Here is a 24,934-nt window from a genome sequence, read left to right on the forward strand (position 1 = left end):
ATAGAATTGAAACAAAACGAAACAAAAAAAACCCACAAACAAAGTAACAAAAGATCGAAGCGGCGAAACCAGGGATTACTGAAGCAAGACAGCACTTCACAGGGTTGGAGTGGGCCTGAGCGAGCGTCTCCAGGGCCCCAATTACCAAGTTGAGAAAGGTTAAAGTCTTTATTTTGAAGTCCTATGGTCCACTTTTTTTCTGGATGAAAGATTTGGCCGTTGGCCAATGAAATGCTGAGGTGAATTAGCCCGAGGCCAGAGCAGATGGGTGCTGTATGCAGAAGGGGTGGCCGGTGCTTGGCGGTGGCCATTCCTGGGTAGTTTCCCTTTCCCTCTAAGATGTGATGGAAGGTGGAAGGCTGTAGAGAGAGTAGCCTTTGATTCTTTGGAATTACATTTCTTTTCCTTTCTTTTTTTTTTTTTTGAGACCGAGCCTTGCTCTGTCGCCCAGGCTGGAGTGCAGTGGTGCGTTCTTGGCCAAACTCTGTCTCAAGAATAAATAAAATACAATATTGGAGATAAGTTACATTTGTAAGTGTTATAATTTACAATATAAAAAGAAAATTGCGGGCCGGGCACGGTGACTCCCGCCTGTAATCCCAGCACTTTGGGAGGCCAAGGCGGGTGGATCACAAGGTCAAGAGATCGAGACCATCCTGGTCAACATGGTGAAACCCCGTCTCTACTAAAAATACAAAAAATTAGCTGGGCATGGCGGCGCGTGCCTGTAATCCTAGCTACTCAGGAAGCTGAAGCAGGAGAATTGCCTGAACCCAGGAGGCGGAGATTGCGGTGAGCCGAGATCGCGCCATTGCACTCCAGCCTGGGAAACAAGAGCGAAACTCCGTCTCAAAAAAAAAGAAAATGGCACGTATACGTGAAAGCAGTAAGAAAATACAGTACTTTACAAATTCTTTTGAGTTGTGGGAGAAAAATGTTTCAAGACTTCATCCCTGGGGATCTGCGCTCCCAAGACCTCTCTGACCTCACCTCCTACCTGTGTCGTCCGCACTCCTGCTCCAGCCACGCAGGCCTCTTTTCTGTTACTGGGGCTGAGGTTGCTCCTGTCTCAGGGCCTTCACCTGGGCTGTCCCTCTGCCTAGGACTCTCTGGCCCTCAGCTGCAGGGGACAAGCAGCCTTTGTCTCCGGGGTCTTTGTGCTCATACCTTCTTTGTAGAAACCTTTGTGATTTCCCACAACCCCCATTTGACATCGTAGTACCACCTTCACCCCAGTTCTGATCTGTTTCACCTGTTCTGTGTGATTCTTTTTGCTTCTTTGCCGTTCACTGTCTAGACCCTGGTGAGAACAAGTCCCGAAGGGAGAGCAGAGCCAAAAGGTGGGGCTTTGCTGGGCTGGCCCCTGTGAGTGGAGCTTAACCCTGGCTTCACCTTAGGGTGCTCAGGCATTTTGCAGGTACATCTTTTATGCTGCTTTACCAGAGATTCCTATTCTCATAGGATGGGGTCTCTCCTCAGTAATACTTCCAGTGGCACAGGTGATTCTAATCTATGTCCAGTATTGAACATCCCGGCAGTTTCCTCCATTTCTGAGAGCTGAGAGCAGCCTGTTATTTCCAGAGAGGTGAGGGGGCTGTGCTGTGCATGGCGTTTGGTTAGGGCAGGATCTGTGCTCTGAGGGGGAGCTCAGTCCAGCCCAGCTCCCCACTGCTGCAGCGTGTGTGTGGGCTTCTCCAGGAGGGGAGTGAGATCTGGAGAGAAGTGTCGAAGTTACCCTTGTTGGTGTTCCTGTAGGGCTTTCTTATCCCTGCATCATCGCTGGTGCAGTGGGCAGCAGAGGACCATCTTTCTACAGGGCGAGGTCTTCCCTCCGTGTGTGCTTTTGGCACAGAAAGGGAGCAAGTGGTTTCTAAACATTAAATCTCATATATTTTTCACATACAGGATTGACTTTTAAAGACTCATGTTATGTGAAGAAACCACCCAGAAGAGGCAAGAAAAGGAGCCAGGCATGGCTCTCCCTCAGGTAAGTGACACTCGTCGGTGGATTCATCTGTCTGTCTCTGTGGGGTCCAGCCCTGCAGGGTCCCATGAGTCCCTCTCTGCTGGTGTGGAGATGAGAAACTATAGAAATAAAAGACACAAGACACCGAGATAGAGAAAACAGAGTTTGGGCCCAGGGGTCCACTGCCCACCAAAGTGTCAAGTCCGGCAGTGGCCCCGAGTGTCTGGACGCTCTGACTTTTATTGAGTACAAAGCAGAGGGAGGGGCAGGTAGGATGAGGTGTTGGTGGTCAGTGACAGGGTCAGGTAAATCACGTGTCTTGGAGACGGGCCCAAGACTTTGAAGAAGCCGAGGCGAGAAAACCTAAGGCGTCAGCACTTTCTTCATACTTGTCAAGAAATAACGAGGTCACTAAGATTTGTGTTACTGTTACTAATTCTTATCTTCTAAGAAAAAGAGGAACAGGTGCAGAAGCGGAACTTGAAAGTAGACATGGAACGTGACCGCTGAAACCCAGCACCACATGGAGACAATGAAGTCTCCGGGTGTCGGTGGGTCTCCCTGACAGCTGTCAGGCTTCCCACAAGAGCTTGGGAGAGCAGAGTTTTCTCCTCAGTCCTTCGAGGGAGGAGACGTCGCGGCCATCTTGGATGTCTCCTTCCCTAGCTGGCTAAACAGCGGGCGCTTTCACAGCGCTGACACTGTCACAGAGCTGAGGCGTCCTCCAGCAGCCCTTATGCGGGTGCGACGGAGGGCTTAGAGCATCTTGCCTTAGGGTCACCTCTTTTCCAACGCCACTTCAGTCCCATACTTCTTGACCTGAGACTTACTAGTAAGATTAAAGATTATACAATTATATATTTGTATATATTTATGATTACATATGGATACTTTGTGATTATATATGATTATATACAAGAATAACTATGTAGCTGTATCTCTAACTCTTTTCTAATTCTGGATTTATATGAGAACAGGCTGCAGCTTCCGACCCTTGCCTTGGCTCTTGCAGGGTTTCACCCCACATCTTTCCTTTCTGAGAAGCCAGGTATTGTGGTAGCCAGTCTGTTCTGAGTCTGAAGCGTCCTGCCTGGCACATGTGCTCACACTCACCCATGCCTTTTCTCAGTGCCTCTCATCTCCACTTAAATTCCATTTCCTAGAACCCAGTGACATGAGTTTCCGTAGAGGCTGCACTGGGCGTGGTCCCGGGCAGGGCTCAGCAGATGTGGATGGACGCAGAGTGTGGGCCCTGTGGTTCAGTGCTGCTGGGCAGCAGGGACTGTTCAGACGCCACGTCTAGGTTAGCTCTTTGTAGGCTGAATCAGAGAGAAAGTACGTATGAAAGTCATACATTAGGCTGGGCACTGTGATGCATGCCTGTAATCCCAGCACTTTGGGAGGCTGAGGCAGGTGGGTCACCTGAGATCGGGAGTTTGAGACCAGTCTTACCAACATGGAGAAACCCTGGTTTCTACCAAAAATACAAAAAAAATCACCTGGGCATGGTGGTGCATGCCTGTATTTCCAGCTACTAAGGAGGCTGAGGCAGAAGAATCGCTTGAACTGGGGAGGCAGTGGTTGCGCTGAGCCCAGATCACGCCATTGCACTCCAGCCTGAGTAACGAGCAAAACTCTGTCTCCAAAAAAGAAAAAGTTAGACATTAATGTGCACTTATATCTGGTAAACTCTGGAAAAGGAGACAAATAAGGGAGATATTTTGTGTCTAATTTTGTAATGCATTTAAAGCCAAACTTCTTTACTTAAAGAGACAGGGTGTCACTCTGTGGCCCAGTCTGGAGTGTCATGGTACAATTCTAGTTTACAACAGCCTCAAACTCCTGGGGTCAAGTGATCCCCACATTAGCCTCCCCAGGAGGTAGGATGACAGGCATGTGCCACGACATCGGGCTAATTATTTCATTTGTTTCTTTCATTTGTTATTACATGGAGATAGATCTTGCTGTTTTGTCCAGGCTGGAGTATGGTGGTGCAATCAAAGCTCACGATAGCCTTGAGCTCCTGGCCTTGAGTCCATCTCAGCAGCCTCCCAAATTGCTGGGATTACAAATGTGAGACAGCCAGCCTGGCTGGACACTGTACTTTTTTTGGTGGGGGTAGGTGTTGGGAACCAGCCCAACCCTGTGCGTGGGTGCCCCATGTCCTGGTAGTGACAAGGGAGTGAGAAAAGAAATAAAGACACAAGAATAGAATTTACAGCATGGGTCCAGGGATCCAACGCACTCTCCAGTTGCACTCTCCGGGTGATCCGGCTTGGCACTGAGCTCTGGGCTCCAAGCACTTTTATTAGGTATATTGTTTTTTTTTTTTTTTTTTTTTTTTTTTTGAGACGGAGTTTCGCTCTTGATACCCAGGCTGGAGTGCAATGGCGCGATCTCGGCTCACCGCAACCTCCGCCTCCTGGGTTCAGGCAATTCTCCTGCCTCAGCCTTCCTGAGTAGCTGGGATTACAGGCACGCGCCACCGTGCCCAGCTAATTTTTTGTATTAGTAGAGACGGGGTTTCACCATGTTGACCAGGATGGTCTCGATCTCTTGACCTCGTGATCCACCCGCCTCGGCCTCCCAAAGTGCTGGGATTACAGGCTTGAGCCACCGCGCCTGGCCTTAGGTATATTGTTAATCTTGCAGGCCGTGGGGAGCCGGGGTGAGGAGGAAGATAGCCTGGGGGAGAGCATGTGTCTGCAGCATTCAATAGCAAACCAAGAAATGCTAAGGACACTGAGACTTTCCCGCCCATTTTCTAACCAGGTGCTTTGGCAACAGGTGCCGTAAGGTCTGACCACACACAGTGCATCGAGGGGTGTTATCTCCCGAGCACTGTGGACACAGGGCAATTGGAATTGCTCCATATTCTGAGAACACAGGCAGAGCCCGTGGCATTCTGGCGTCTCTGCCTGAAAGGCTTTCTGGCCTTACCGGCACCCATCTGCGAAGACCCTCCCGAGTCTTAAGAGCAGAGATTGCATTTCCTTCCCAGAATCTTTTGCCTAAGCTCCCTTTACGAGATCCTCACACAAACTCTACGTTGGGAAGATTTGTGGGACCAAAGCGGTTTCTTTTCTGCTTTGCAGCCACACTGCAGCGTTCCATGCTTACAGGATGCTCTCAGATGGGCTTTACCATAGGCCTCCTGTTACCACTTGACCTCTGCTTTTATTTTACTGCACCATAGTTTGGTTATGATCTGTGGCACAAATCTCAGTGTATAACAAGCAAAGCAAGCTTGTACTCATTTAACTGTAAGTAACACGGGTCTGCCCCTGGCCACCTCTTCCCACAGGTAGCGGGTGTGGAGTCTTCCTCTGTCTGCCAGCTGGAGTGCAGTGGCACAATGTCTGTCAGCTCACTGCAACCTCTGGCTCCTGAGTTCAAGCAATTCTCCTGCCTCAGCCTCCCGAGTAGCTGAGGCTACAGCTGTCTGCCAGCACGCCCAGCTAGTTATCTGTTTAGTAGAAACAGGGTTTCATCATATTAGTCAGGCTGGTCTCAAAACTCCTGAACTCTGGTGATCCACCCGCCTGGGACTCCGAAAGTGCTGGGATTACAAGTGTGAGCCACTGCTCCCAGACTTCATTCTGCCCTTTTAATGACCTGGAATGGAAAGGAAAGCAGAGACAGACATCAGTCTTGGAGAATCCTTTCTTCTATCATTGCTTTTAAAACATGATATCAATATAAATATTTAACTGAGGGGGATTTTTATTTTTACTTTTTTTGAGATGGAGTTTCACTCTTCTTGCCCAGGCTGGAGTGCAATGGCACGATCTTGGCTCACCACAACCTTTGTCTACCGGGTTCAAGTGATTCTCCTGCCTCAGACCCCTGAGTAGCTGGGATTACAGGAATATGCCACCATGCCTGGCTAATTTTGTGTTTTTAGTTGAGACAGGGTTTCTCCATCTTGGCTAGGCTGGTCTGGAACTTCTGACCTCAGGTGATCCACCTGCCTTGGCCTTCCAAAGTGCTGAGATTATAGGCATAAGCCACCACACCTGGCCAGGGGGGATTCTTTTTTTTTTTTTTTTTTTTTTTTTGAGATGGAGTCTTGCTCTGTGCTTAGACTGGAGTGCAGTGGCACGATCTCAGCTCACTTCAACCTCCGCCTCCCAGGTTCAAGCAATTCTCCTGCCTTAGCCTCCCGAGTATCCAGGGCTACAGGTGCCCACCACCATGTCTGGCTAATTATTTTTGTATTTTTAGTAGAGATGGGATTTCACCCTATTGGCCAGGCTGGTCTTGAACTCCTGACCTTGTGATCCTCCCGGCTCGGCCGCCCAAAGTGCTGGGATTACAGGCGTGAGCCACCGCACCCAGACGAGGGGGATTCTTTAAATCATTTTCAGCACTTTGATCCAACAGAGACTGTGATTTTTTGCAGAAACTCTTAAGCAACATTTAACATAAAAATAATCATAAGTTTCCTCTTACACCAGAGTAGAACTTGTCATTAGAGAAGATGGAGCCATATTCTTCTACCCATTATTATGAAATGATTTATTTTAAATATCACACAATGTATATTTGTGTTATGTAGTAAAATCCAAAAAAAAGTGCATTCATGCATCTCCTTTCCTGTCCAGCCTGCCACCCGTTCCCATGTCTCAGTGGGGAATCATTGTTAAGAGTTCTGTTGCAGGTCAGCGTTAATTCCTACCGAAATGTATTCTGACACCATTATGAGATTTTAGAAAAAGTTCTTGGCCGGGCGCGGTGGCTCACACCTGTAATCTCAGCACTTTGGGAGGCCGAAGTGGGCGGATCACCTGAGGTCAGGAGTTCAAGACCAAGCCTGGCCAACATGGTGAAACCCTGTCTTAAAAAAAAAAAAAAAAAAAGAATTGGCCAGGCATAGTGGCTCACGCCTGTAATCCAAGCACTTTGGAGGCCAAGGCGGGCGGATCACCTGAGGTCAGGAGTTCAAGACCAGCCCGACCAACATGGTGAAACCCCATCTTAAAAAAAGAAAAAAGTTCTTTGATGAATGCGCTGTCTCCCACAGACTGGAGTGCAGTGGTGCAATCTCAGCTCACTGCAGACTCCGCCCTCTAGGTACAAGCAGTTCTCCTGCCTCAGCTTCCTGAGTAGCCAGGACTACAGGTGTGTACCACTACACCCGGCTAAGTTTTTTGTACTTTTAGTAGAGATGGGGTTTCACCACGTTGGCCAGGGTGGTCTGGAACTCCTGGCCTCAAGTGATCTGCCCTCCTCGGCCTCCCAATGTGCTGGGATTACAGGCGCGAGCCACTACGCCTGGCCAGTTTTTTGTTTTCCTTGGGATGTTTTTTGAGATAATGTCTCACTTTGTCACCAGGCTGGAGCAAAGTGGCACATTGCAACCTCTGCTTCCAGGGTTCCAATGATTCTCTGTCGTCAGTCAATTGAATACCTGCGTTACAGGTGTGTGCCATCACACCTGGCTAATGGTTTTATTTTTAGTAGAGATGGAGGTTCACCATGTTAGCCAGGCTGGTCTCAAACTCCTGGCCTCAAGGGATCCTCCCACCTCGGCCTGACAAAGTACTGGGATTACAGGCCTGAGTCACTGAGCTTGGCATAATAAATGTTTTGTTGTGGTATTTTATCTGCAGGTTTTGAAAATGTCCATGTTTTCAAGGTAGGAAATAAGATTGTTGGTCTTTTTTATCCCCCTTGAAGCATTCTCTGAATAAAGACACGTGAGTCCTTCACAGTTTTTCACTGTTATCAAGAATGCCATGCTGGCTGCCTGTGAGTGTGCTGACTTCACTACAGGTATCTGGAAGATTTCTGCAGGTTGGGCTATTGAAAAACTGATTGAGGCCAGGCCTAGTGGCTCATGCCTATAATCCCAGAACTTTGGGAGGCCGAGGCGGGTGAATCACCTGAGGTGAGGAGTTCAAGACCAGCCTGGCCAATATGGTAAAACCCCATCTCTACTAAAAATACAAAACATTAGCCAGGTGTGGTGGCACACACCTGTAATGCAAGCTCCTTGGGGAACTGAGGCAGGAGAATTGCTTGAACTCTGGAGGCAGAGGTTGCAGTGAGCTGAGATTGGGCCATTGCACTACAACCCAGGCAACAAGAGTGAAACTCAATCCGAAAAAAAAAAAAAAAAAAAGAGGCCAGGCAAGGTGGCTCTTGCCTGTAATCCCAATAATTTGAAAGGCTAAGGCGGGCACATCACAAGATCAAGAGATTGAGATCCTCCTGGCCAATGTGGTAAAACCCCGTCTCTACTAAAAATTCAAAAATTAGCAGGATGTGGTGGCATGTGCCTATAGTCCCAGTCCACTTGGGAGACTGAGGCAGGAGAATCGCTGGAACCTGGGAGGCGGAGGTTGCAGTGAGCTGAGGTCATGCCACTGCACTCCAGCCTGGTGAGAAAGTGAGGATCCATCTCAAAAAAAAAAAAGAAAACTGATTGATTTTGCTAGTATATGACATTTCCTCTTCTCTTAGATCTGGGAAGATTCCTTCCCCACCCCCAGCTACAAAAGCGCCCTCTCTGAGAACATGAGAGACCACCATGTGCACTGCAGCCTCTGCATCCCAGGCTCAAGAGATCCTCCCATCTCAGCCTCCCAAGTAGCTGGGACTACAGGTGTGCACCAACATGTCCAGCGAATTTCTGTAGTTTTGGTAGAAACAGGGTTTCACCATGTTGGCCAGTCTTATTTTGAATTTTTGGTCTGACTATAAGTCTCTGTTTTTGTTTTTGTTTTGAGACTGAGTCTTACACTGTCACCCAGGCTAGAGTGCAGTGCGGCGATCTCAGCTTCCTGCAACCTCCACCTCCTGGGTTCAAGCCATTCTCCTCCTCAGCCTCCCTAGTAGCTGGGATTATAGGTGTTCACCACCGTGCCCAGCTGATTTTTGTATTTTTAGTAGAGACAGGGTTTCATCATCTGCCACGCTGGTCTCCAACTCCAGACTTCGTGATCCACCCACCTAGGCCTCCCAAAGTGCTTGGCTCACAGGTGTCAGACACTGTGCTTGGCCTGTAAGTCTCTGTTGTATGAATTTCTGTTTAATTCTTTGGTATCATCCTTGTTATCTCTTTGTATGTCTGGTTGTGTTCTGTTTGAACTTCAGCATTTCAGAAATCAGCCAGCTTTCATCATTTTTGATGTCTGACTTCAGTGAGGAAGGATACTCTCCAATCAGGCTGGCTAGAGATTCTTGAGACCTGTCCAGATTGTATTTGTTTTCACTTCTTAAATTTTCTACTTACTTATGTTTTTGAGACAGAGTCCCTCTATGTCACCCAGACTGGTGTGCAGTGGTGCAATCTTGGTTCACTGCAACCTCTGCCTCCCAGGTTCAAGTGATTCTTCTGTCTCAGCCTCTTGAGCAGCTGGGACTGCAGATGAGCACCATCACACCCGGCTAATTTTTGTATTATTAGTAGAGATGGGGTTTGACTACGTTGGCCAGGCTGGTTTCACACTCCTGACCTCAGGTGATCTGCCCACCTTGACCTCACAGAGTGCTGGGATTATAGGCATCAGCCACCACGGTCAGCCTTTTTTTATTTATTTTATTCCTTTTTTTTTGAAATGAACTTTCACTCTTGTTGCCCAGTCTGGAGTGCAGTAGCATGATCGGATGTTTATACTTTTAGTATAGACGGGGTTTCGCCACGTTGGCCAGGCTCGAACTCCTGACGTCAGGTGATCTGCTCGACTCATCCTCTCAAAGTGCTGGAATTACAGGCATGAGCCACTGCGCCTCGCCTTTATTTTCATTTATTTATTTTTGAGATGGGGTATGTCTCTGTTGCCCGGGCTGGAGTGCCCTGGTGTGATCTCGGCTCATGGCATCCTCTCCTCCCAGATGGAAGCAGTTCTTCTACCTCAGTCTCTTGAGTGGCTGTGGATGTGCCCTCTGTAGGTGTTTGCTTATTATCTCCAAATTGACATTAATTCAAGTGTGTGTGATGTGATGTGATGTGATGTGTGCATGAGCGCATGGATGGATAAGCCCGTGGATTATGTAGAAGACGCATCATTTGAAATAAGTTTTATTTTTTATACTAATTGAAATGATGTTAGGTATTTTCCATGGTCATCAGCTATGACAGTACTTAAAAGTAAGGAAGATTGGGCTGGACCTCGTGGCTCACGCCTGTAATCCCAGCACTTTGGGAGGCTGAGGCGGGCGGATCACCTGAGGTCAGGAGCTCGAGTCTGGGATTTCACTGTATTGGCTAGGCTGGTCTCAAACTCCTGACCAGCCTGGCCAATATAGTGAAATCCCGTCTCTAATAAAAATACAAATTAGCCAGGTGTGGTGGCAGGCACCTGTAATCTTAGCTAATCAGGGGGCTGATGCAGGAGAATTGCTTGAACACAGGAAGCAGTGGTTGTAGTGAGCCAAGATCATGCCATTGCACTGCAGCCTGGGTGACAGAGTGACACTCTAAACTCAAAAAAGAAAAAAAAGTAAGGATTGGCCAGGTGTGGTGGCTGATGACTGTAATGCTAGGATTTTGGGAGGCTCAAGTGGGCAGATTACTTGAGGTCAGAAGTTTGAGACCAGCCAGGCCCACATGATGAAACCTTCACGTCTACTAAAAATACAGAAATTATCTGGTCGTGGTGGCAGGCACCTGTAATTTCAACTACGGGGAAGCTGAGGCAAGAGAACCACTTGAACCGGGAGGCACAGGTTGCAGTGAGCTGAGATCACACCACTGCACTCCACCCTGGGTGACAGACTGAGACTCTGCCAAGAAACAAAAGCAAGAAGGGTGATAAAGGGTTGCATGCACGCCTGTGTGACTATTCAGTGACCTTGTACGGCGCTCCATGTTCCCAGCCTTGGACTTCTCTCACTTCTCTCCACTAGGTAAACCACTGTCAGTGTAGGTGTGAAGCTGTGAGTGTTACTTAGGGGTGACATTCAAAGCTGAATCCCAGGCATCTGGATTCAGGGGTTTTGTTGACAGCTTTAGCTCTTTGATTTGTGGCCGCTTTCCCAGAGTGTGTGTGAGGCAGTCCTCTCCAAGTCCAGATCTTTCCTCATGGGACAGTGTGTAAGTTTACGGCCGAGGACATGGGAAGCACGAAGAACAGAGTTTAGCACATGGGAAGAGTTCAAAACTGTCAGTCATTGCTACTGCTATGATCATGACAGTTTTTAGATTCTGACTTTCCTTTTTTTTTTTTTGAGGTGGAGTTTCACTCTTGTTACTCAGGCTAGAGTCTAGTGGTGCAATCTTGGCTCTCTGCAACCTCTGCCTCCCGTGTTCAAGTGATACTTTTGCATCAGCGTCCTGTGTAGGAGCGATTACAGGCTCCTGCCACCATGGCTGGCTAATTTTTATATTTTTAGTAGAGATGGGGTTTCACCACCTTGGCCAGTCTGGTCTCAAACTCCTGACCTCAGGTTATCCACCCTCTTCGGCCTCCCAAAGTGCTGGGTTTACAGGCATGAGCCACTGTACCTGAAACTGACTTTCTTTTATTTATTTATTTATTTATTTATTTATTTATTTATTTATTTATTTATTAAAGATGGGGTTTCACCATGATGGCCAGGCTGGTCTTGAACTCCTGACCTCAGGTGATCCACCCACCTCGGCCTCCCAAAGTGCTAGGATTACAGGCGCGAGCCACAGTGCCTGGCCAACTTTCTTTTCTTTAAAACCACTGGACTTTGTCGACTCTGAAATAGCACTTGTATTTTAGCTCATCTAGATAATAAATATCGTGTTATGTTGAACAGAATCTCTAACATAGCTCTAGAGAAAACACTGTTTTTATTTGTAACTTTTTTTTTTTTTTTTGAGACGGAGTTTCACCCTTGTTACCCAGGCTGGAGTGCAATGGCGCGATCTTGACTCACCGCAACCTCCGCTTCCTGGGTTCATGCAATTCTCCTGCCTCAGCCTCCTGAGTAGCTGGGATTACAGGCACGCGCCACCACGCCCAGCTAATTTTTTGTATTTTCAGTAGAGACGGGGTTTCACCATGTTGACCAGGATGGTCTCGATCTCTTGACCTCATGATCCACCCGCCTCGGCCTCCCAAAGTGCTGGGATTACAGGCTTGAGCCACCGTGCCCGGCCCTGTAACTTTTTTATATTGTCCATAATACTGAGACTTCTACATTGACTTAGGGGACCTTAAAATCTGTCATGGAAAAGGACAATAAAATGCCACTTTAGTGAACAAATGTTCAAAATGCCTTAACATTACCATGTCACAGCACAGTCTTTGATCAAATTGATACTTAATTTCTCTTTTCTTATTTCATGTGAAGGTGATAACTCACTGCTCCATAATGTTTTGTTGAAATGTGTTTTCCATTTTAGGAACGCTTGACTTTCAGGGATGTGGTTATAGAATTCTCTTCGGCGGAGTGGAAATGCCTGACCCCTGCGCAGAGGGCTTTATGTAGGGAAGTGATGTTGGAGAACTACAGGAACCTGGAGTCTGTGGGTGAGGAAAATGTCCCTCCCTTGTCTATCTTGGCTCTTCCCTGGTTTGTATTCTCTGTTGTGATTTTGCCCCATATATGCTTTTGATGTACATGTCATTGTTTTCTGCAGCGATGACCCTATCGAGCATGGATAGCTTCTTAGGGACTCTCCTATGGAGTGGCTTTACGTAAAAACAGAAAATTCATGAAGAACGCTTTGACTAATATGATTGAACATCATCCTGTCTAGGCAGAGATGCCCTTAGAAGCCCTGAGCAGAATTGTCTGCATGGTCCAGGATATGAGATGGAAAGCATGACACTGACGGACAGGTGTTTCCAGCTGTCATGCTGTTTTGTTTTGTTTTTTCTTTCTTTTTGAGATGGAGTTTTGCTCTGTCACTCAGGATGGAGTGCAATGGCGTGATCTCGTCTCACTGCAACCTCCGCCTCCCGGGTTCAAGTGATTTTCCTGCCTCAGCCTCCCTTGTAGCTAGGATTATACCACGCCTGGCCAGTTTTTGTATTTTTAGTGGATACTGGGTTTTACATTGATGTCCAAGCTGGTCTCGAACTCCTGACCTCAGGTGATCCACCCGCCTCAGCCTCCCAGATTGCTGGGATTACAGGCGTGAGCCACTGCACCCGGCCTATTCTGGTTTTTGAGCAGCATCACAGAAGCGTGTCTCACTGGCACCGTGACAATGTTTATTTCATAAATTAATAATCATCTCTAAGCAGTGGTCAGTGTTTTTGAAATTCCTCCAAAGGAGGCCATCATTGTGGCTCACGGCCTCATGTGTATGAGGCTTTTGACTGGACTCTTGTTCATTTCACATTTTTCACACCAATATGTGTCATTGTTCATTTTTAACAAGAAAACCTTTGCTCAATTTGTGGTATCAACCCTGTAGCATATAAAGTTTTCATCAGCTTTATTGAGGGAGCTTGTGAGGTTGAATGAGGTCCCTGTATTTTAATTCCACTGTCAGTTAAGACACAGTGGCTTTCAACTTGTTCATTTGTTTTTTTTGTTTGTTTTTGTTTTTCTTTGAGTCAGAGTCTCACTCTGTTGCCCATGCTTGAGTACACTGGTGCCATCTTGGCTCACTGCAACCTCTGTCTCCGGAATTCAAACGATTCTCATCCCTCAGCCCCCGAAGTAGCTGAGGTTACAGGCTTTTGTATTTTTAATAGAGAGGGGATTTTTCCATGTTGGCCACACTGGTCTTGAACTCCTGACCTCAGGCAATCTGCCTGCCTCAGCCTCCCAAAGTGCTGGGATTAAAGGTGTGAGTCACCATGCACTGCCCATTTCTATGTATTATAAATGCGTTTTTATTTTATTTAATCCTCAGCTCCCTGTTTCTGGTGATAGTCTTCATACTTTTTTTTGACAACTGCATTGTGAGTATTGTACCATGGAGTAGCTCTTGATTTCCTTTTTCCATTCCCTTTCCCTTTCCTTTCTTTCTTTTTTTTTTTTTTTTTTTTGAGACAGATTCTTACTTTGTCACCCAGGGCGGAGTGTAGTGGTACAATCTCAGCTCACTGCAACCTCTGCCTTCTGGGTTCAAGCGATCCTATTGCCTCAGCCTACCAAGTAACTGGTATTACAGGCATGTAATAACAGTGTGTGTATGTGTCACTATGCCCAGCTAATTTTTGGTAGTTCTATTACAGACAGCAGTTTCGACATGTTGGCCAGGGTGGTTTTGAACACCTGGCCTCATGTGACCCACTTGCCTCAGATTCCCACAGTGCTGGGATTACAAGCATGAGCCACCGCCTCTGGCCCCATCTGAGTTTGCTTTTAAGGCTGAATAGTATTTCCATTGTATGAGTTTACCACATTGTGTTCATATGCTTATCTGTTGATGAACATCTGGATTGGTTTCGTGTCTTTTTTTTTGTTTTCTTTTTTTTTTTTTACAAAGATGGAGTTTCACCATGTTGGCCAGGCTGGTTTTAAACTCCTGACCTCAAGTGATCCACCCATCTCAGCCTCCCAAAGTGCTAGGATTACAGGCGTGAGCCACCACGCCCGGCGGTTTCGTGTCTTTACTCTTATAAATAATACTGCTAGGCTGGGTGTGCTGGCTCACGCCTATAATCCCAGCACTTTGGAAGGCTGAGACGGGCGGATCAGGAGTTGGAGACAAGCCTGGCCAACAGAAACCCCATCTCTACTAAAAATACAAAAATAATTAGCCGGGCATTGTGGCGGGTGCCTGTAATCCCAGCTATGTAGGAGGTGGAGTTTGCAGTGGGTCTAGATCAGGCCATTGCTCTCCAGCCTGGGCAACAGAGTGAGACTCTGTCTCAATTCTTTTGGGTCATGGGTTTATTCAGTCATGAATTATTTGAGGGGCTGTGATACATTTTTTTAAAGGGGCTATCCCATCGTCCATTCCCAGCAACAGTGCAAAAGGCTTTTACATCTCCTCATTTTTACCAACACTTCTTATCATCTATTCTTTTTTTTTTTTTGAGATGGAGTTTCACTCTTGTTACCCAGGCTGGAGTGCAATGGCGCGATCTCGGCTCACTGCAACCTCCGCCTCCTGGGTTCAAGCAATTCTCCTGCCTCAGCCTCCTGAGTAGCTGGGATTACAGGCACGCACCACCATGCCCAGCTAATTTTTTGTATTTTTAGTAGAGACGGGGTTTCACCATGTTGACCAGGATGGTCTCGATCTCTTGACCTCGTGATCCACCCGCCTCAGCCTCCCAAAGTGCTGGGATTACAGGCGTGAGCCACCGCGCCCGGCCCTCGTCTATTCTTATGGATACTAAATATTCTAATGCACTTGAGGTGATACTTTATTGTAGTTTTGATTTGTTTTTCTTTACATGTCCTGTTTTTCACTTGTTTTGTCTTATTGATCCTCTGCTTATTGGTGATTTGTCTGTCATTTCTGCAGAGATGTGTATTCAGTTCCTAGACTCATTTTCTAATTGTGTTTTTTGATTTCTGTTGTCAAACTATAAGAATCCCTTACATATTCTAGATATTAATCCCTGGTCAAATGTATAATTTCCACAGTTTTTCCATGGAAGCTTTAGTGCTTTCCACATATCAGAGTATGTCTTTGTGAACACACAGCATTTTATGTTTCTTTTTCTTCTGCCTGGCACTTAGTTCTTTTTCTTGTCTAGTTTCTCTGACCAGGATTCTGGTAGTATGCTGAATAGAAACAGATAAGGCAGGCTTCTTAGTCTCCTTCCTGATCTTAGAGGAAGAGATTTCAGGCTTTCGCCATCCACTGTGATGGTAACCGTGGGCTTCTCCTAAATGGTCTTTATTATGTTGAGGTAGATTTTTGGTATTCTTTGTGTGTTGAGTATTTTTTTTTTTTTTCCAAAACAATGTTGGCTTTTTAAAATTTTCGATAGTTGTTTATAACGTGTCTCTTCATTGGTGTGTTGGGGTTCATTCTAGTTGGAATTTGTTGAACTTCGAGACTTTGTCAATCCATTATTTTCTCCAAATGTGGGATGTTGTCACTATGATTAATTCAAATGAGCATTTTGAGCCTGTGTGTTCTCTTTGTGGAACTGCTGTGATGTACACATTGTCCTGCCCTCAGTAAAGAAAAAGTCTGTGAAACTCCATCGGGTTATCTTCGTTATCTATTCATTCTGATCCTTGGACACCGTAATTTTCACGAACCTGTCTTGATGTCTGCTCATTCTTTCTTCTTCCTCATTTGCTCTGCTTTAAAATAATTCTGGCAAAATTTTCAATGTATTTCTTATGTTGCAGCTCCTGAATACATTTCATCTTTTTATGATAGTTTGTCTCTGTTGAAATTCACATTTTGTTTATGTATTTGTCTCTTGACTTTCTTTAGTTTACTACTTCTGTTTCCTGTTCACCGAGTGTCTTTAAGACAGTGCTTTCGGCTGGGCACGGTGGCTCACGCCTATAATCCCAGCACTTTGAGAGGCTGAGGCAGGCGGATCACCTGAGGTCGGGAGTTCGAGACTAGCCTGACCAACATGGAGAAACCCTGTCTTAAAAAAAAAAAAAAGACAGTGCTTTCAAATTTTTTTGAGGTAATTCTGACAACTTCATTTCTTGAGGGCCAGAGTCTAGAGAGTTCTATTTCTCACTTTATTTGACAATGCTTTCCTGTCTTTTCCCGGGGCTTATAATCTTTTGTTGGATTCTGGTCATTGAACAGTCACCTCTCTCAGTGTTTAGAAACCAAGAGAGCCCTTTACTAATGAGCCTGGTTAAGGTTCTGGGGTTTCTGAGTTCTTTTCTGGAGTTATGTCTTCTCTGGTCATATGCATGTGCTTTTACTCCAATATATGTGGATGTGTGTACATTTTTAATTTTTTCTAAGACATTTATTCTTGCTCCATCTCAAGCTTCAGTTTCTGCTATGATTCAATGCCCATCATTTCCCTCTGTCTCCACCCTCCTAAGTCTCCTGGCACTACAGCCTATGTGCTTCTCCAACCTGCCGCAGAACCTGGTAGTATTTTTGGTAACCTTCAGGCTGATTTACAAACTATACCAGTGTTTCTTTCAAAAAGCCCAGTGAATAGAGACAGAATCCAGTTCATCAGGCAAATGCCAGACAAGCCAGAACAGTGAATGCAAGATTTACTCTTCTTTTTTCCGAGAAGAAAACCATAAGAGAAGCATACTGCCCGGTGGTGGGGAGGAGGTGGGGCAGAAATGAGCAAATTCAGTTCAGTTTTCCATTGGTGTTCATTGGATCCTGCAGCTTCCTTACTGGTTTTAAGACATTTTCCACAGATTTTTTTTTTTTTTTTTTTTTTTTTTTGAGACGGAGTTTCACTCTTGATACCCAGGCTGGAGCGCAATGGCGCGATCTCGGCTCACCGCAATCTCCGCCTCCTGGGTTCAGGCAATTCTCCTGCCTCAGCCTCCTGAGTAGCTGGGATTACAGGCACGCGCCACCGTGCCCAGCTAATTTTTTGTATTAGTAGAGACGGGGTTTCACCATGTTGACCAGGATGGTCTCGATCTATTGACCTCGTGATCCACCCGCCTCGGCCTCCCAAAGTGCTGGGATTACAGGCTTGAGCCACCGCGCCCGGCTTTTTTTTGCTTTTGAGACACAGTCTTGTTTTGTCACCCAAGCTGGAGTGCAGTGAGGCCATGTTGACTCACTGCAACCTCCACCTCCTGAATTCAAGCAATTCTCCAGCTTCAGCCTCCTGAATAGCTGGAATTACGGGCACATACCACCATGCCCAGATAATTTTTGTATTTTTAGTAGACAAGGTTTCACCATGTTGGCCAGGCTGGTCTCAAACTCCTGACTTCAGGTGATCCACCCACGTCAGCCTCCCAAAGTACTAGGATTACAGGTGTGAGCCACCATGCCCAGCCTACAAAGATATTTTTGATGCAACATTTTTGTTGAGATGGTGGCTCCCTGAGGGTTTAAGGGCTTGGCATTTGCTAGTCTGTCACCTTCACTTTTCGTGTCTCATTTCTTCCAGAGATTGTGTTTAAAAGTCCAGGGATATGATTTCAAATAATACAGGAACCAGGAAAGAGACACCATTGTCTCCAGCCTGGGTGATAGAGCATGACTCTGTCTCAAAATAAAAGAAAAGAAGCAATAGCTTAAACTGAGAAGCTTAAGACACAGAAATTTATTTTGCATGAGTCTGGAAAGTGGGAACTCCAAGAGCAAGGTGCAGCCACATAGGTTCCTGGTGCGAACCTTCTCGTGGTTGAGCCCAGCCACCTTCCTGCTGTGTCCTGACGTGGTGGAAAGAGGAACAGGCAATGAGCTCTTGACTGTCTCTTTTTATAAAAGCACTAGTCCTGGCCAGATGCTGTGGGTCATGCCTATAATCCCAACACATACGGGGCCGAGGCAGGCGGATCACCTGTGGTCAGGAGTTTGAGACCGGCCTGACCAACATGGAGAAACCCCGTCTCTACTGAAAATACAAAATTCGCCGAGTGTGATGGCACATGCCTGTAATCTCATCTATTCAGGAGGCTGGGGCAGGAGAATCACGTAAACCAGGAAGTCTGAGGTTGCAGTAAGCTGAGATCGTGCCATTGCACTCCAGCCCGGGCAACAGAAGCGAAACTCCACCTCAAAAAGACAAAATAAAAAACAAAAGAAGCGCTCGTCCTGTCCACGAGTAGTCAACACCCTTGACCAAATTCTCTCAAAGGCTGAATCTGCAGGACCATCCTATTGGAGAGTAAGAACTCTGAACATGGCTTTTGGCCAGTATGAACATTCAGACCAGGGAGTCTACGTCCTATTTTTTGTTTTTAATGTGCAATTTGTTTTATATCATGTTTTCTCTGATTCAGTTTATAAATTTTCCCAGTGTACATTCTATGTTTTATATTTTATGCGTAGTGAACTAGATAAGTAAGGGCAATGCATATATATAGAATTGCAGTATTGCCTGGCTGTGACATAAATGTGGTTGTGACATCATAATTGCACCCTCCAACACTGTTAGTCAGTTCTTTTTGTAGCTGAGATTAAGACGCCCGCCACCACTCCCAGGTAATTTTTTTTTGTATTTTTAGTAAAGATGGGGTTTCACCATGTTGGCCACGCTGGTCTCAAACTTCTGACCTGAAGATCCACCCGCCTCGGCCTCCCAGAGAGCTGGGATTACAGGCATGAGACAGTGCTCCCAACTCTTCTTCCTTATAATGCTGTGTATTTTCTCAACCTCACACATCAGAAGGTAGTGATCTTAACATGTATTTCAGTTCTTAAATTGGTGCTGATAGTAAGTAGCAATTGCGGCTTTTTTCTTCAGAGAAAATCGTTTAGAATTCCGCAGGCTGTATAAATGTACTTATTATTTGCTTGCCGGTTTTATCATGGGTTACAAATTTTACTAACTTTTATGATTCTACATATGGCTCTTTGGTATGTGGCATGCAATATAACTGACACACTCGTTACGTCATAAAGTGCCACCAGGCGTGGTGGCTCATGCCTGTAATCCTAGAATTTTGGGAGGCTGAGGCAGATGGATCACTTGAGAGCAGGCGTTCGAAACCAGCCTGGCCAACATGGTGAAACCCCATCTCTACTAAAAATACCTCTTCTCTACTAAGTTTAGCCAGGCATGGGGGAACATGCCTGTAATCCCAGCTACTCAGGAGGCTGAGGCTGGAGGATCACTTGAACCCAGGAGGCGGAGGTTACAGTGAGCCAAGATAGCACCATTTCACTCCATCCTGGGTGACAGAGGATGACTCTGTCTCAAAAAAATAAAAATACAAAAAACTGTTTTAAAAATGTCCCAAGTGCCTGTTCTGCATGGATATAGGTAATTTTATGATATATGTGTAGAAAAATACTGTATTAACGTTTCTTTTCCTTTTTTTTTTCTTTTTCTTGAAACAGAGTCTCACTTGTCGCCCAGGCTGAAGTGCAGGAGTGCAACCTCAGCTCACTGCAACCTCTGCCTTCCAGATTCAAGCAATTCTTGTGCCTGAGGCTCTCAAGTAGCTGTTTACCAGTGTAGCATATTGTGTGGTCCTTTAGCATTTATTTGTATACAGTAAATATGCTGTCAATAGGAAGAATATTTATTTTTATCTTCATTGATGTGACAGTGGTATGTGTTTTGCAAAGTGTATACACTTGAGGGTCACAGTGGAAAATACTCCTTATTTTAGGTTCAAACGTGCTGGTGCCCTGTCAGTGTTTTCTCATTATACTGGAAATAGGCTTCTGTAGAAATGATTTGAAGTCCATGTAATTGCCATAATTGCTGTTTACTTATTTATTGATTTATTGGATCACCCTTTATTTATTAAAGAATCTCATTCCTTTTGTGTTACTAAACGTGGGAGATAATGCTTGAAAGCTTAAAATAAGTATTGTTTTTTTGTGTTGTATTTACACATTTCAGTATCATTTGCCCTCTGTGCTGAATTGGAAACCTGTTGGTGTTTATATTTTCTAGATATCTCTTCCAAATGCATGATGAAGAAGGTCTTGTCAACAGGGCCAGGCAATACAGAAATGTTCCACACAGGGACATTGGAAACACACGAAAGTCATCACACTGGAGATTTTTGCTTTCAGGAAATTGAGGAAGATATTCATGACTTTGAGTTTCAGTGGCAAGAACATGAAAGAAATAACCATGAAGCACCCAGGACAAAAATGAAAAAGTTGACTAGTAATACAGAGCAGTATGACGAAAGGCATGCTGGAAACAAGCCTATTAAAGATCAGCTTGGATTAAGCTTTAATTTGCATCTGCCTGAACAGCAAATATTTCCGACCAAAAGGAAAGTTGGTAATGAAGTTGAGAAGTCTATCAATGATGCTTCCTTGGTTTCAGCATCCCCAACAATTTTTTGTGGGCCCCAAACCCACATTTCTAATAACTATGACAACAATTTCCTCCATTCTTCATCACTCACACAAGAACAGGAAATACACATGAGAGAAAAGTCTTTCCAATGTAATGAGAGTGGCAAAGCCCTTAATTGTAGCTCACTCTTAAGGAAACATCAGATAATCCATTTAGGAGAGAAACAATATGAATGTGATGTATGTGGAAAAGTCTTTAATCAGAAGCAATACGTTGAACGCCATCGTAGATGTCACACTGGTTAGAAACCTTACAAGTGTCATGAGTGTGGAAGGACTTTCCGTCAGGCATCATACCTTACCTGCCATCGTAGACTTCATACTGGAGAGAGACCTTACAGGTGTAATGAGTGTGGCAAGACCTTCAGCCACCCATCATCCTTTGTAGGCCATCGTAGACTTCATACTGGAGAGAGACCTTACAAGTGTAAGGAGTGTGGCAAGACTTTCCGTCAGATATCATATCTTGTATGCCATGGTAGACTTCATACTGGAGAGAAACCTTACAAGTGTAATGAGTGTGGCAAGACCTTCAATTACCCATCATCCCTTGGACGCCATAGTAGTCTTCATAGAGGAGAGAAATCTTATAAGTGTAATGAGTGTGGCAGGACCTTCAGTCACCCATCATCCCTTGTATGCCATCGTAGGCTTCATACTGTAGAGAACCCTCACAAGTGTAATGAGTGTGGCAAGACCTTCATTAATGCATCATCCCTTGTTCGCCATCGTAGATTTCATACAGGAGAGAAACCTTACAAGTGTAATGTATGCGGCAAGGCCTTCAGTCAGATGTCAGCTCTTGGATACCATTGTAGACTTCATACTGGAGAGAAATCTTACAAGTGTAATAAGTGTGACAAGACCTTCAGTCACACGTCATCCTTTTCATACCATCGTAGACTTCACACTGGAGAGAAACCTTACAAGTGTAGTGAGTGTGGCAAGACCTTCAGTCAGATGTCATCCCTTGTAGGCCATCGTAGACTTCATTCTGGAGAGAAACCTTACAGGTGTAATGAGTGTGACAAAGCCTTTAGGGGGCAGTCAGCACTTATTCACCATCAAGCAATCCACGGTATAGGGAAGCTTTACTAATGTAATGATGGTCACAGTCTTCAGTAATGCTATAACCACTGCAAATCATTGGAAAATCCATAATGAAGAGAGATCTTACAAGTGTAATAAATGTGGCAGATTGTTCAAACATCATTCATACCTTGCTTGCAGTTTATAGGCCAACTCATGCTGGAGAGAAAGCTTACAAATGTCATGATTGTGGCAAGGTTTTCAGTCAAGCTTTATCTTATGCAAATGATAGGAGAATTCATACAGGAGAGAAATATCACTAGTGTGATGATTGTGGCAAAGCCTTTACTTCATGTTCACAAGTCATTAGACATCAGAGAATCCATATTGGGCAGAAGTCTTACAAATGTCTCTTAAGTGTGGCAAAGTCTTCAGTTCAGGCTTACTCCTTACAGCACATCAGAAACTTGATTTTTGAGATAATTGTTCCAAATGCAGTGAGTATAGCAACCCATCAAGCATTAAGTGACGTTAGAGTCAGTTCAGCATCGAGTTGAGTTTGAGTTGACTTAACATTGAGTTCAAGCATTAATTGACATTAAAGTGTTTATGTTAAGAGGATTGGGCCAGGTAGCTCACACCTGTAATCCCAGCACCTTGAGAGGCCAAAAAGGTTAGATTGCTTAAGGTCAGGAGTTTGAAACCAGCCTGGCTAATAGACATGAGTTACTTTGCCCAGTCTGTTTTTTTGTTTAACAAAAACAGATAGGGAATTTTATGGGTATTGCATTGAATCTAAATCACACTGGGGTATATAGTCATTTAACAATAGTTTTCCCATTTATCAGTATGGGTTGTATCTCTATATATGTATTTTCTTTTCTTTTCTTTTCTTTTTTCCTGAGATGGAATCTCACTCTGTCACCCAGATTGCCCCGGCTGGAGTGTAATGGCACAATCTCAGCTCACTGCAGCCTCTGCCTGCCAGGTTCAAGCAATTCTCCTGCTTCAGCCTTCTGAGTAGCTGGGATTACAGGCAGGTACCACCATGCCTGGCTAATTTTTTTTTTTTTTTTGTAGTAGAAATGAGGTTTCACCATGTTGGTCAGGCTGGTCTAGAATCCTGACCTGATCCACCGACCTAGGCCTCCCAAAGTGCTGGGATTACAGATGTCAGCCACTGCATCTGGTTGTATTTATAGATGTTTTTAATCTTTTTGATCAGTGTTTGGAGATTTCAAGGTACAAACTTCTCACCTTTTTATGTTCATTCCTAAGTATTTGGTTTTTTTTTTTCTTTCTTTCTTTTTTTTTTTTAATTGAGATGAAGTCTTGCTCTGTTTTCCAGGCTGGAGTGCAATGGCACAATCTCGGCTCACTGCAACATCTGCCTCCCAGATTCAAGCGATTCTCCTGCCTCAGCCTCCCAAGTACCTGGAACTACAGATGCATGCCACCATGCCCAGCTTATTTTTGTATATTTAGTAGAAACGGAATATCACCATTTTGGTCAGGCTGGTCACGAACTCCTGACCTCATGATCCACCTGCCTCGGCCTGCCAAAGTGGTGGGATTACAGGCATGAGCCACCACGCCCGACCTTATCCTAAGTATTTCTTACTTTAAGTTCTTTAGCAAATGGAAGTGTTTTCTTAATTTTCTTTTAAAATTGTTTATTGTTAATGTATGGAAATTCAACTAATTTTTGATGCTGATATTGTATTCTGCAAATACACTGAATGTGTTAATTTGTTCCGGTAGAATTTGGTTGACTATGATTTTCTAGAGAAGATCGTCATCTTCAAACAAATATATTTGTACTTGTTTCTGATTTGGATTCGTTTTATTTATTTTGCTATGTAATTGCTCTGGCCAGGACGTTAGTATTTATTGAATGGAAGGGGTGAGAGCATTCTTACATCATGCAAGATCCTACAGGAAAAGCATTCCATTTTTTTGACTGGTTATTTCTGCTGTGGTCATTTCATGGATGGTCTTTATATTGTTGAGGTGAATTTCCTTCTCTATGTTGTTTAGGATTCCTATGATGACTGGATGTTGTATTTTGTGAAATGCTTTTTTCCCCATCTATTGAGATGATGAGGTTTTCACCTTTCATTCTGTTCAAGTGGTATATCACATTGATTTGCTTGAATGTGTTGAACCATCCTTGCATCCCAGAAATAAGTGGCACTTGAATATCCACAATTCTTTTTATATCCTCTTAAATACAGTTTTCTAGTACAAGGGGTCTTGAAGAAGTTTAAGAAAAAATATGTATTATGAGAAAATTGTGCATCAGTTTCACACTTTAGCACCTTAATAAACTGGTACAAATTTGTTATAACATGTCTAAACACGCTCTACTTTGAGGCACTCAGAAAGATAAGACGTAAGTTTGAAAAGAGACGGTTTCAAAGCCATATGATTTCTTTTAAAATTGAAACAAGAAGAAACATCAAATTTAGAATGAGAGCAGATGCAGTGGCTCAGGCCTGTAATCCCAGCATTTTCAGAGGCCGAGACAGGTGGACCACATGAGCCCAGGTATTCAAGACCAGCTTTGACAACACAGTGAAATCCCCTTCTCTACAAAAAATACAACAATTAGCTGGGCATGGTGGTACATATCTGCAGACACAGCTACTGTGGAGTCTGTGGTGGGAGAATGACGAGCCTAGGAGGTCGAGGCTATAGTGAGCTGTGATCATGCCACTGCCCTTCAGCATGGGTGACAGAGTGAAATACTGTCTCTAAATAAGAATACTTATCATAGGCCAGGCGTGGTGGCTCACGCCTATAATCCTACCACTTTGGGAGGCTGAGGCGGGTGGATCATGAGGTCAAGAGATTGAGACCATCCTGGTCAACAAGGTGAAACCCCGTCTCTACTAAAAATACAAAAATTAGCTGGGCATGGTGATGCGCGCCTGTAGTCCCAGCTACTCGGGAGGTTGAGGCAGGAGAATTGCTTGAACCCAGAAGGCGGAGGTTGCGGTGAGCTGAGATCGCGCCATTGCACTCCAGTCTGGGTAACAGTGAAACTCCATCTCAAAAAAAAAAAAAAAGAATACTTATAGTTTGGGTAGAGGAATAATGAAATCATTAATGTTATATGAAAAGGCAGGGCCGGACACAGTGGCTCAGGA

The 24,934-nt window shown here is 44.9% G+C and overlaps 2 pseudogenes; both read left to right on the top strand.

Moving 5' to 3' along the window:
- The first annotated feature begins 1,902 nt into the window (after positions 1-1,902).
- Positions 1,903-23,075, top strand: LOC110567300 (zinc finger protein 765-like; annotated as a pseudogene).
- LOC105734490 (zinc finger protein 813-like) overlaps positions 12,339-24,934 on the top strand; it is a 28,520-nt pseudogene continuing 15,924 nt past the window's right edge.

The sequence above is a fragment of the Aotus nancymaae genome, unplaced genomic scaffold, assembly GCF_030222135.1.
Source record: "Aotus nancymaae isolate 86718 unplaced genomic scaffold, 86718_ANA_hifiasm-v0.15.2.pri h1tg000028l, whole genome shotgun sequence".
NCBI classification, from domain to species: domain Eukaryota; kingdom Metazoa; phylum Chordata; class Mammalia; order Primates; family Aotidae; genus Aotus; species Aotus nancymaae.